Raw genomic sequence first — 10,539 nt, 5'->3', positions numbered from 1 at the left:
TTTAAGGCGAGATCAGTTTGTAAGACATTCGAAGAACGTTCCAAGAATGCCTTAGTTTATAAAAGGCTTTCGTTCGAAAGATGGGGGATATCACATTGGGAAATCCATAAGTTACGATGTGTTTACTTTGACGCATATATTGCGGGGAACCCAAATGCTATTTTACGCAATGGGTTAAGAAATTATTTTGACTCAATATATCCGAATATTGGACTTCGTGATTTAGAAAAAGCGGCTAACATGCAACATAAAGAAGCATGTTATGCTTACGGATTAGTAATGTTCGCTTCTCACCAAAGTGAGAAAAAGAACATCGGGCTACAACTATTAAGCAAAACGTTCCCACAAGTGACGGAGTCGGTAATTGGGGTAAGAAATGAGGTTTTTAGATTGTTACGGGACTGTTGGACATTACGTAACCCTCGTCCCTTTGACGACGTTACAACACACTGTCTTATCAACAGCCATAACGGTTATGTTCCACAAGACCAAGGATGGGAAGTAATCCTAGTAAAACCAGAATGCATGACTTGTTTCTGGACGTATGAATTACGTGTCTTTATTGCCTTTGCTGAACGACTTGTGTACTAGCTAGAATTATCTTCACAACCATCTTGTATCAAATTTATTGTGTGCTATATTTCATGCTATATGTAAAATAAGCGGTATTGTAAGTTTGTAAAATATTGTGTAAAAGTTTGAACGCGAAATATTATTATAATCAGTTTTTCATATAGAATTGTAGTAGTTGAATTGTATATTAGCTACTAAGTATGAACTTAACGGGTAGGTACTACCCGAATTTAAACTTATAAAATGCTAATATGAAGAAAAAGCTTTTATAAATGAGTTCATATTATGCTACGAAATACTATTAACTACTCTTAATATTCTGTATGATTAACTTGTTCCATTTGACTATTTTGAAGGAAATGGCACCGACTACTCGACACACCGTGAATATGAATGAAGAGGAATTCCGTACTTTTCTAGCTTCAAACATAGCCGCAGTACAGGCTGCGCTACATACCAACAATAACCTTGGATCTAGCAGTACAGGAAATCGTGTAGGATGCACCTACAAAGAATTCACTGCCTGCAAACCTTTGGAATTTGATGGAACCGAAGGACCGATCGGATTGAAACGGTGGACTGAGAAGGTCGAATCAGTGTTTGCCATAAGTAAGTGTACTGAAGAGGACAAAGTGAAGTACGCTACGCATACCTTCACAGGTTCTGCATTAACATGGTGGAATACCTATCTAGAGCAAGTGGGACAAGACGATGCGTACGCACTACCGTGGTCAGCATTCAAGCACTTGATGAACGAGAAGTACCGTCCCAGAACCGAGGTCAATAAGCTCAAGACAGAACTTAGAGGGTTACGAACCCAAGGATTCGATATTACCACGTACGAAAGACGATTCACAGAATTGTGCCTATTGTGTCCGGGAGCATTCGAAGATGAGGAAGAGAAGATCGACGCGTTTGTGAAAGGATTACCGGAAAGAATCCAAGAAGATATAAGTTCACACGAGCCCGCCTCCATACAACAGGCATGTAGAATGGCTCACAAACTAGTGAACCAGATTGAAGAAAGAATTAAAGAACAGACTGCTGAAGAGGCCAATGTAAAGCAAGTCAAAAGAAAGTGGGAGGAAAACAGTGATAAGAATCACCAATACAACAACAACAGCAATTACAACAATAATCGCAACAATTATTGTAACTCCCTAGGCAAATCCCACATCGCCCACAAACATGAGTGATCATGGGATTATAAGGTAATACTCACGCTTAAATGACACAACGCGTTTTGGGATCACAGGATGAGTAGAAGTGCGAGTACGTTGTGGTTAAGCGTGCTCGGGCGAGAGCACTACCAGGATGGGTGACCTCCTGGGAAAGTGCTTCTCGTGTGTGGTCGCCAAGAAAAAGCCGTGCGCCTGCGGGCAAAGCGGACAATATTGTGGTCATGTTAAGCTGGGGTGTTACAGAATGGTATCAGAGCCACTCATGTGTCGTTAGGGGTGGTGGGGCAAACCTCATCGAGGACGATGAGTCCCTAAGGGGGGGTGAATGTAACACCCTAGGCAAATCCCACATCGCCCACGAACATGAGTGATCATGGGATTATAAGGTAATACTCACGCTTAAATGACACAACGCGTTTTGGGATCACAGGCTGAGTAGAAGTGCGAGTACGTTGTGGTTAAGCGTGCTCGGGCGAGAGCACTACCAGGATGGGTGACCTCCTGGGAAAGTGCTTCTCGTGTGTGGTCGCCAAGAAAAAGCCGTGCGCCTGCGGGCAAAGCGGACAATATTGTGGTCATGTTAAGCTGGGGTGTTACAATTATCCCAACAATCGCAACATCAATCGCAACTACAATAAACGGCCCAACAACAACAACAACAACAACAACTACAACAATCATCCCAACAACAATAATAACCGCAACAACAACAACAATCAGAAGCAGCTATGCCAAAGGTGTGAAAAGTATCACTCGGGGTTCTGCACCAAATTTTGCAATAAGTGTAAAAGAAATGGTCATAGCGCGGCAAAGTGTGAGGTCTACGGACCAGGGGTTAATAGAACGAAAGGAACAAATGGTGTCAGAACGAGTAATGGCGGAGCAAGTAGTGTCGGAGCAAGTTATGCCAATGTAGTTTGTTATAAATGTGGAAAACCGGGCCACATTATTAGAAATTGCCCGAACCAGGAGAACACGAATGGACAAGGCCGCGGAAGAGTTTTCAATATTAATGCGGCAGAGGCACAGGAAGACCCGGAGCTTGTTACGGGTACGTTTCTTATTGATAATAAATCTGCTTACGTTTTATTTGATTCGGGTGCGGATAGAAGCTATATGAGTAGAGATTTTTGTGCTAAATTAAGCTGTATAATGACGCCTTTGGATAGTAAATTTTTACTCGAATTAGCAAATGGTAAATTAATTTCAGCAGATAATATATGTCGGAATCGAGAAATTAAACTGGTTAGCGAAACATTTAAGATTGATTTGATACCAGTAGAATTAGGGAGTTTTGATGTGATAATCGGTATGGACTGGTTGAAAGAAGTGAAAGCAGAGATCGTTTGTTACAAAAATGCAATTCGCATTATACGAGAAAAAGGAAAACCCTTAATGGTGTACGGAGAAAAGGGCAACACGAAGCTACATCTTATTAGTAATTTGAAGGCACAAAAACTAATAAGAAAAGGTTGCTATGCTGTTCTAGCACACGTCGAGAAAGTACAAACTGAAGAAAAGAGCATCAATGATGTTCCCGTCGCAAAAGAATTTCCCGATGTATTTCCGAAAGAATTACCGGGATTACCCCCACATCGATCCGTTGAATTTCAAATAGATCTTGTACCAGGAGCTGCACCAATAGCTCGTGCTCCCTACAGACTCGCACCCAGTGAGATGAAAGAACTGCAAAGCCAATTACAAGAACTTTTAGAGCGTGGTTTCATTCGACCAAGCACATCACCGTGGGGAGCTCCTGTTTTGTTTGTCAAGAAGAAAGATGGTACGTTCAGGTTGTGTATCGACTACCGAGAGTTGAACAAACTTACCATCAAGAACCGCTACCCACTACTGAGAATCGACGACTTATTTGATCAACTACAAGGCTCGTCTGTTTATTCAAAGATTGACTTACGTTCCGGGTATCATCAAATGCGGGTGAAAGAAGATGATATTCCAAAGACTGCTTTCAGAACACGTTACGGTCATTACGAGTTTATGGTCATGCCATTTGGTTTAACTAATGCACCAGCTGTGTTCATGGACCTTATGAACCGAGTGTGTGGACCATACCTTGACAAGTTTGTCATTGTTTTCATTGATGACATACTTATTTACTCAAAGAATGACCAAGAACACGGTGAACATTTGAGAAAGGTGTTAGAAGTATTGAGGAAGGAAGAATTGTACGCTAAGTTTTCAAAGTGTGCATTTTGGTTGGAAGAAGTTCAATTCCTCGGTCACATAGTGAACAAAGAAGGTATTAAGGTGGATCCGGCAAAGATAGAAACTGTTGAAAAGTGGGAAACCCCGAAAACTCCGAAACACATACGCCAGTTTTTAGGACTAGCTGGTTACTACAGAAGGTTCATCCAAGACTTTTCTAGAATAGCAAAACCCTTGACTGCATTAACGTATAAAGGGAAGAAATTTGAATGGAAGGATGAACAAGATAAAGCATTTCAGTTATTGAAGAAAAAGCTAACTACGGCACCTATATTGTCATTGCCTGAAGGGAATAATGATTTTGTGATTTATTGTGACGCATCAAAGCAAGGTCTCGGTTGTGTATTAATGCAACGAACGAAGGTGATTGCTTATGCATCTAGACAATTGAAGATTCACGAGCAAAATTATACGACGCATGATTTGGAATTAGGCGCGGTTGTTTTTGCATTAAAGACTTGGAGGCACTACTTATATGGGGTCAAAAGTATTATATATACCGACCACAAAAGTCTTCAACACATATTTAATCAGAAACAATTGAATATGAGGCAGCGTAGGTGGATTGAATTATTGAATGATTACGACTTTGAGATTCGTTACCACCCAGGGAAGGCAAATGTGGTAGCCGATGCCTTGAGCAGGAAGGATAGAGAACCCATTCGAGTAAAATCTATGAATATAATGATTCATAATAACCTTACTACTCAAATAAAGGAGGCGCAACAAGGAGTTTTAAAAGAGGGAAATTTAAAGGATGAAATACCCAAAGGATCGGAGAAGCATCTTAATATTTGGGAAGACGGAACCCGGTATAGGGCTGAAAGGATTTGGGTACCAAAATTTGGAGATATGAGAGAAATGGTACTTAGAGAAGCTCATAAAACTAGATACTCAATACATCCTGGAACGGGGAAGATGTACAAGGATCTCAAGAAACATTTTTGGTGGCCGGGTATGAAAGCCGATGTTGCTAAATACGTAGGAGAATGTTTGACGTGTTCTAAGGTCAAAGCTGAGCATTAGAAACCATCAGGTCTACTTCAACAACCCGAAATCCCGGAATGGAAATGGGAAAACATTACCATGGATTTCATCACTAAATTGCCAAGGACTGCAAGTGATTTTGATACTATTTGGGTAATAGTTGATCGTCTCACCAAATCAGCACACTTCCTGCCAATAAGAGAAGATGACAAGATGGAGAAGTTAGCACGACTGTATTTGAAGGAAGTCGTCTCCAGACATGGAATACCAATCTCTATTATCTCTGATAGGGATGGCAGATTTATTTCAAGATTCTGGCAGACATTACAGCAAGCATTAGGAACTCGTCTAGACATGAGTACTGCCTATCATCCACAAACTGATGGGCAGAGCAAAAGGACGATACAAACGCTTGAAGACATGCTACGAGCATGTGTTATTGATTTCGGAAACAGTTGGGATCGACATCTACCGTTAGAAGAATTTTCCTACAACAACAGCTACCATTCAAGCATTGAGATGGCGCCGTTTGAAGCACTTTATGGTAGAAAGTGCAGGTCTCCGATTTGTTGGAGTGAAGTGGGGGATAGACAGATTACGGGTCCGGAGATTATACAAGAAACTACCGAGAAGATCATCCAAATTTAACAACGGTTGAAAACATCCCAAAGTCGACAAAAGAGCTACGCTGACATTAAAAGAAAAGATATAGAATTTGAAATTGGAGAGATGGTCATGCTTAAAGTTGCACCTTGGAAAGGCGTTGTTCAATTTGGTAAACGAGGGAAATTAAATCCAAGGTATATTGGACCATTCAAGATTATTGATCGTGTCGGACCATTAGCTTACCGACTTGAGTTACCTCAACAACTCGCGGCTGTACATAACACTTTCCACGTCTCGAATTTGAAGAAATGTTTTGCTAAAGAAGATCTCACTATTCCGTTAGATGAAATCCAAATCAACGAAAAACTTCAATTCATCGAAGAACCCGTCGAAATAATGGATCGTGAGGTTAAAAGACTTAAGCAAAACAAGATACCAATTGTTAAGGTTCGATGGAATGCTCGTAGAGGACCCGAGTTCACCTGGGAGCATGAAGATCAGATGAAGAAGAAATACCCGCATCTATTTCCAGAAGATTCGTCAACACCTTCAACAGCTTAAAATTTCGGGACGAAATTTATTTAACGGGTAGGTACTGTAGTGACCCGAACTTTTCCATGTTTATATATATTAATTGAGATTGATATTTACATGATTAAATGTTTCCAACATGTTAAGCAATCAAACTTGTTAAGACTTGATTAATTGAAATATGTTTCATATAGACAATTGACCACCCAAGTTGACCGGTGATTCACGAACGTTAAAACTTGTAAAAACTATATGATGACATATATATGGATATATATATAGTTAACATGATACTATGATAAGTAAACATATCATTAAGTATATTAACAATGAACTACATATGTAAAAACAAGACTACTAACTTAATGATTTTTAAACGAGACATATATGTAACGATTATCGTTGTAAAGACATTTAATGTATATATATCATATTAAGAGATATTCATACATGATAATATCATGATAATATAATAATTTAAAATCTCATTTGATATTATAAACATTGGGTTAACAACATTTAACAAGATCGTTAACCTAAAGGTTTCAAAACAACACTTACATGTAACGACTAACGATGACTTAACGACTCAGTTAAAATGTATATACATGTAGTGTTTTAATATGTATTTATACACTTTTTAAAGACCTCAATAAACTTATCAAAATACTTCTACTTAACAAAAATGCTTACAATTACATCCTCGTTCAGTTTCATTAACAATTCTACTCGTATGCACCCGTATTCTTACTCGTACAATACACAGCTTTTAGATGTATGTACTATTGGTATATACACTCAAATTATCAGCTCTTAGCAGCCCATGTGAGTCACCTAACACATGTGGGAACCATCATTTGGCAACTAGCATGAAATATCTCATAAAATTACAAAAATATGAGTAATCATTCATGACTTATTTACATGAAAACAAAATTACATATCCTTTATATCTAATCCATACACCAACGACCAAAAACACCTACAAACACTTTCATTCTTCAATTTTCTTCATCTAATTGATCTCTCTCAAGTTCTATCTTCAAGTTCTAAGTGTTCTTCATAAATTCTACAAGTTCTAGTTACATAAAATCAAGAATACTTTCAAGTTTGCTAGCTCACTTCCAATCTTGTAAGGTGATCATCCAACCTCAAGAAATCTTTGTTTCTTACAGTAGGTTATCATTCTAATACAAGGTAATAATCATATTCAAACTTTGGTTCAATTTCTATAACTATAACAATCTTATTTCAAGTGATGATCTTACTTGAACTTGTTTTCGTGCCATGATTCTGCTTCAAGAACTTCGAGCCATCCAAGGATCCGTTGAAGCTAGATCCATTTTTCTCTTTTCCAGTAGGTTAATCCAAGGAACTTAAGGTAGTAATGATGTTCATAACATCATTCGATTCATACATATAAAGCTATCTTATTCGAAGGTTTAAACTTATAATCACTAGAACATAGTTTAGTTAATTCTAAACTTGTTCGCAAACAAAAGTTAATCCTTCTAACTTGACTTTTAAAATCAACTAAACACATGTTCTATATCTATATGATATGCTAACTTAATGATTTAAAACCTGGAAACACGAAAAACACCGTAAAACCGGATTTACGCCGTCGTAGTAACACCGCGGGCTGTTTTGGGTTAGTTAATTAAAAACTATGATAAACTTTGATTTAAAAGTTGTTATTCTGAGAAAATGATTTTTATTATGAACATGAAACTATATCCAAAAATTATGGTTAAACTTAAAGTGGAAGTATGTTTTCTAAAATGGTCATCTAGACGTCGTTCTTTCGACTGAAATGACTACCTTTACAAAAACAACTTGTAACTTATTTTTCCGACCATAAATCTATACTTTTTCTGTTTAGATTCATAAAATAGAGTTCAATATGAAACCATAGCAATTTTATTAACTCAAAACGGATTTAAAATGAAGAAGTTATGGGTAAAACAAGATTGGATAATTTTTCTCATTTTAGCTACGTGAAAATTGGTAACAAATCTATTCCAACCATAACTTAATCAACTTGTATTGCATATTATGTAATCTTGAGATACCATAGACACGTATACAATGTTTCGACCTATCATGTCGACACATCTATATATATTTCGGAACAACCATAGACACTCTATATGTGAATGTTGGAGTTAGCTATACAGGGTTGAGGTTGATTCCAAAATATATATAGTTTGAGTTGTGATCAATACTGAGATACGTATACACTGGGTCGTGGATTGATTCAAGATAATATTTATCAATTTATTTCTGTACATCTAACTGTGGACAACTAGTTGTAGGTTACTAACGAGGACAGCTGACTTAATAAACTTAAAACATCAAAATATATTAAAAGTCTTGTAAATATATTTTGAACATACTTTGATATATATGTATATATTTTTATAGGTTCGTGAATCAACCAGTGGCCAAGTCTTACTTCCCGACGAAGTAAAAATCTGTGAAAGTGAGTTATAGTCCCACTTTTAAAATCTAATATTTTTGGGATGAGAATACATGCAGTTTTTATAAATGATTTACAAAATAGACACAAGTACGTGAAACTACATTCTATGGTTGAATTATCGAAATCGAATATGCCCCTTTTTATTAAGTCTGGTAATCTAAGAATTAGGGAACAGACACCCTAATTGACGCGAATCCTAAAGATAGATCTATTGGGCCCAACAAGCCCCATCCAAAGTACCAGATGCTTTAGTACTTCGAAATTTATATCATATCCGAAGGGTGTCCCGGAATGATGGGGATATTCTTATATATGCATCTTGTTAATGTCGGTTACCAGGTGTTCACCATATGAATGATTTTTATCTCTATGTATGGGATGTGTATTGAAATATGAAATCTTGTGGTCTATTGTTACGATTTGATATATATATAGGTTAAACCTATAACTCACCAACATTTTTGTTGACGTTTAAAGCATGTTTATTCTCAGGTGAATATTAAGAGCTTCCGCTGTTGCATACTAAAATAAGGACAAGATTTGGAGTCCATGTTTGTATGATATTGTGTAAAAACTGCATTCAAGAAACTGATTTCGATGTAACATATTTGTATTGTAAACCATTATGTAATGGTCATGTGTAAACAGGATATTTTAGATTATCATTATTTGATAATCTACGTAAAGCTTTTTAAACCTTTATTTATGAAATAAAGGTTATGGTTTGTTTTAAAAATGAATGCAGTCTTTGAAAAACGTCTCATATAGAGGTCAAAACCTCGCAAAGAAATCAATTAATATGGAACGTTTTTAATCAATAAGAACGGGTCATTTCACTATGCACCTCCGATTCACATGTAACTTGTTCTAACATGCTCATATATGATTAAAAACCTCAGAAAAATAGTTCGGGACCTGACCCGAACGTGTTGACTTTTTCGTTGACTTTGACCGACCAAAGTTTGACTTTTTGTCAAACTTAACCAAATGATTATGCAACATTCCTAACTTGTTTCTATACTTGTATCTTGCATGAAACTTGACAAATTGATTCACATGCTACATAATCGAGTCGTAACGAGCCATAGGACTAATTGAACATCTTTGACCAATCGTGACTATCGTTATTGATACAACCTATTTGTTTAGGTCAAGACTAGCATTGTTCTTTGCACACGTTACTTGTTGAAGTACTTATTTACTATTGCGCTCAAGGTGAGATCATAGTCCCACTTTTACTTTTTTTGAACTTGTATTTGGGATGAGAAAACATAAACGTTTCTTTTTAACTAAGTGAACACAAGTACCGGAAAACAAACATTCTACATACGAGTTTAGAACGAAATCCTCAATTCGATTATCATTAGTTACACTTGCAGGGTGTAAGTGTAGGCGTGAACTTATGTTGTATGGCCATATGGGTTTGACAAACCCTCATCTCGGACGGTTCGCTACCGTCCACAGATGAAATATATTTTCGAGACACAGTGTTGTTCTAGCACTATTATGATGGGGTTCAATGGACGAAATGTTAAGCCTTGATAATTGGGTGCTCGTGAATATTAACTTTTAGAATGTACTATTATTTTATCAATGTTGCAAATTGATGTTATGCGAGGTGTATATAAAATAGCTTATATTTTACTAGGAAAAACTATTAAATACGTTACAATTTTACACAAGATATTTATTTATTTATAGAATGGATATACTTAAACCTTGCTACAACACTTATAGGCAGTGTACCTAATCGTACAGTAGTGTAGTTTTTAGTAAGTCCGGTTCGTTCCACAGGGAAATCTTTAAACAAAGCTCAACGCTATATTAATTTACTTTTATAAAAATACAAACATATATATAAGTAATATTATTATTATAAAGGGGGGTTTTTACCGTTTAATGACCGGTTTGTCGATTTTAAAACTTTAGGCGCAGTTAAAACCTAATGTAAAA

Source organism: Rutidosis leptorrhynchoides, chromosome 1 (genome assembly GCF_046630445.1).
Source record: "Rutidosis leptorrhynchoides isolate AG116_Rl617_1_P2 chromosome 1, CSIRO_AGI_Rlap_v1, whole genome shotgun sequence".
Lineage (NCBI taxonomy): Eukaryota > Viridiplantae > Streptophyta > Magnoliopsida > Asterales > Asteraceae > Rutidosis > Rutidosis leptorrhynchoides.
This window is presented reverse-complemented; position numbering follows the sequence as displayed.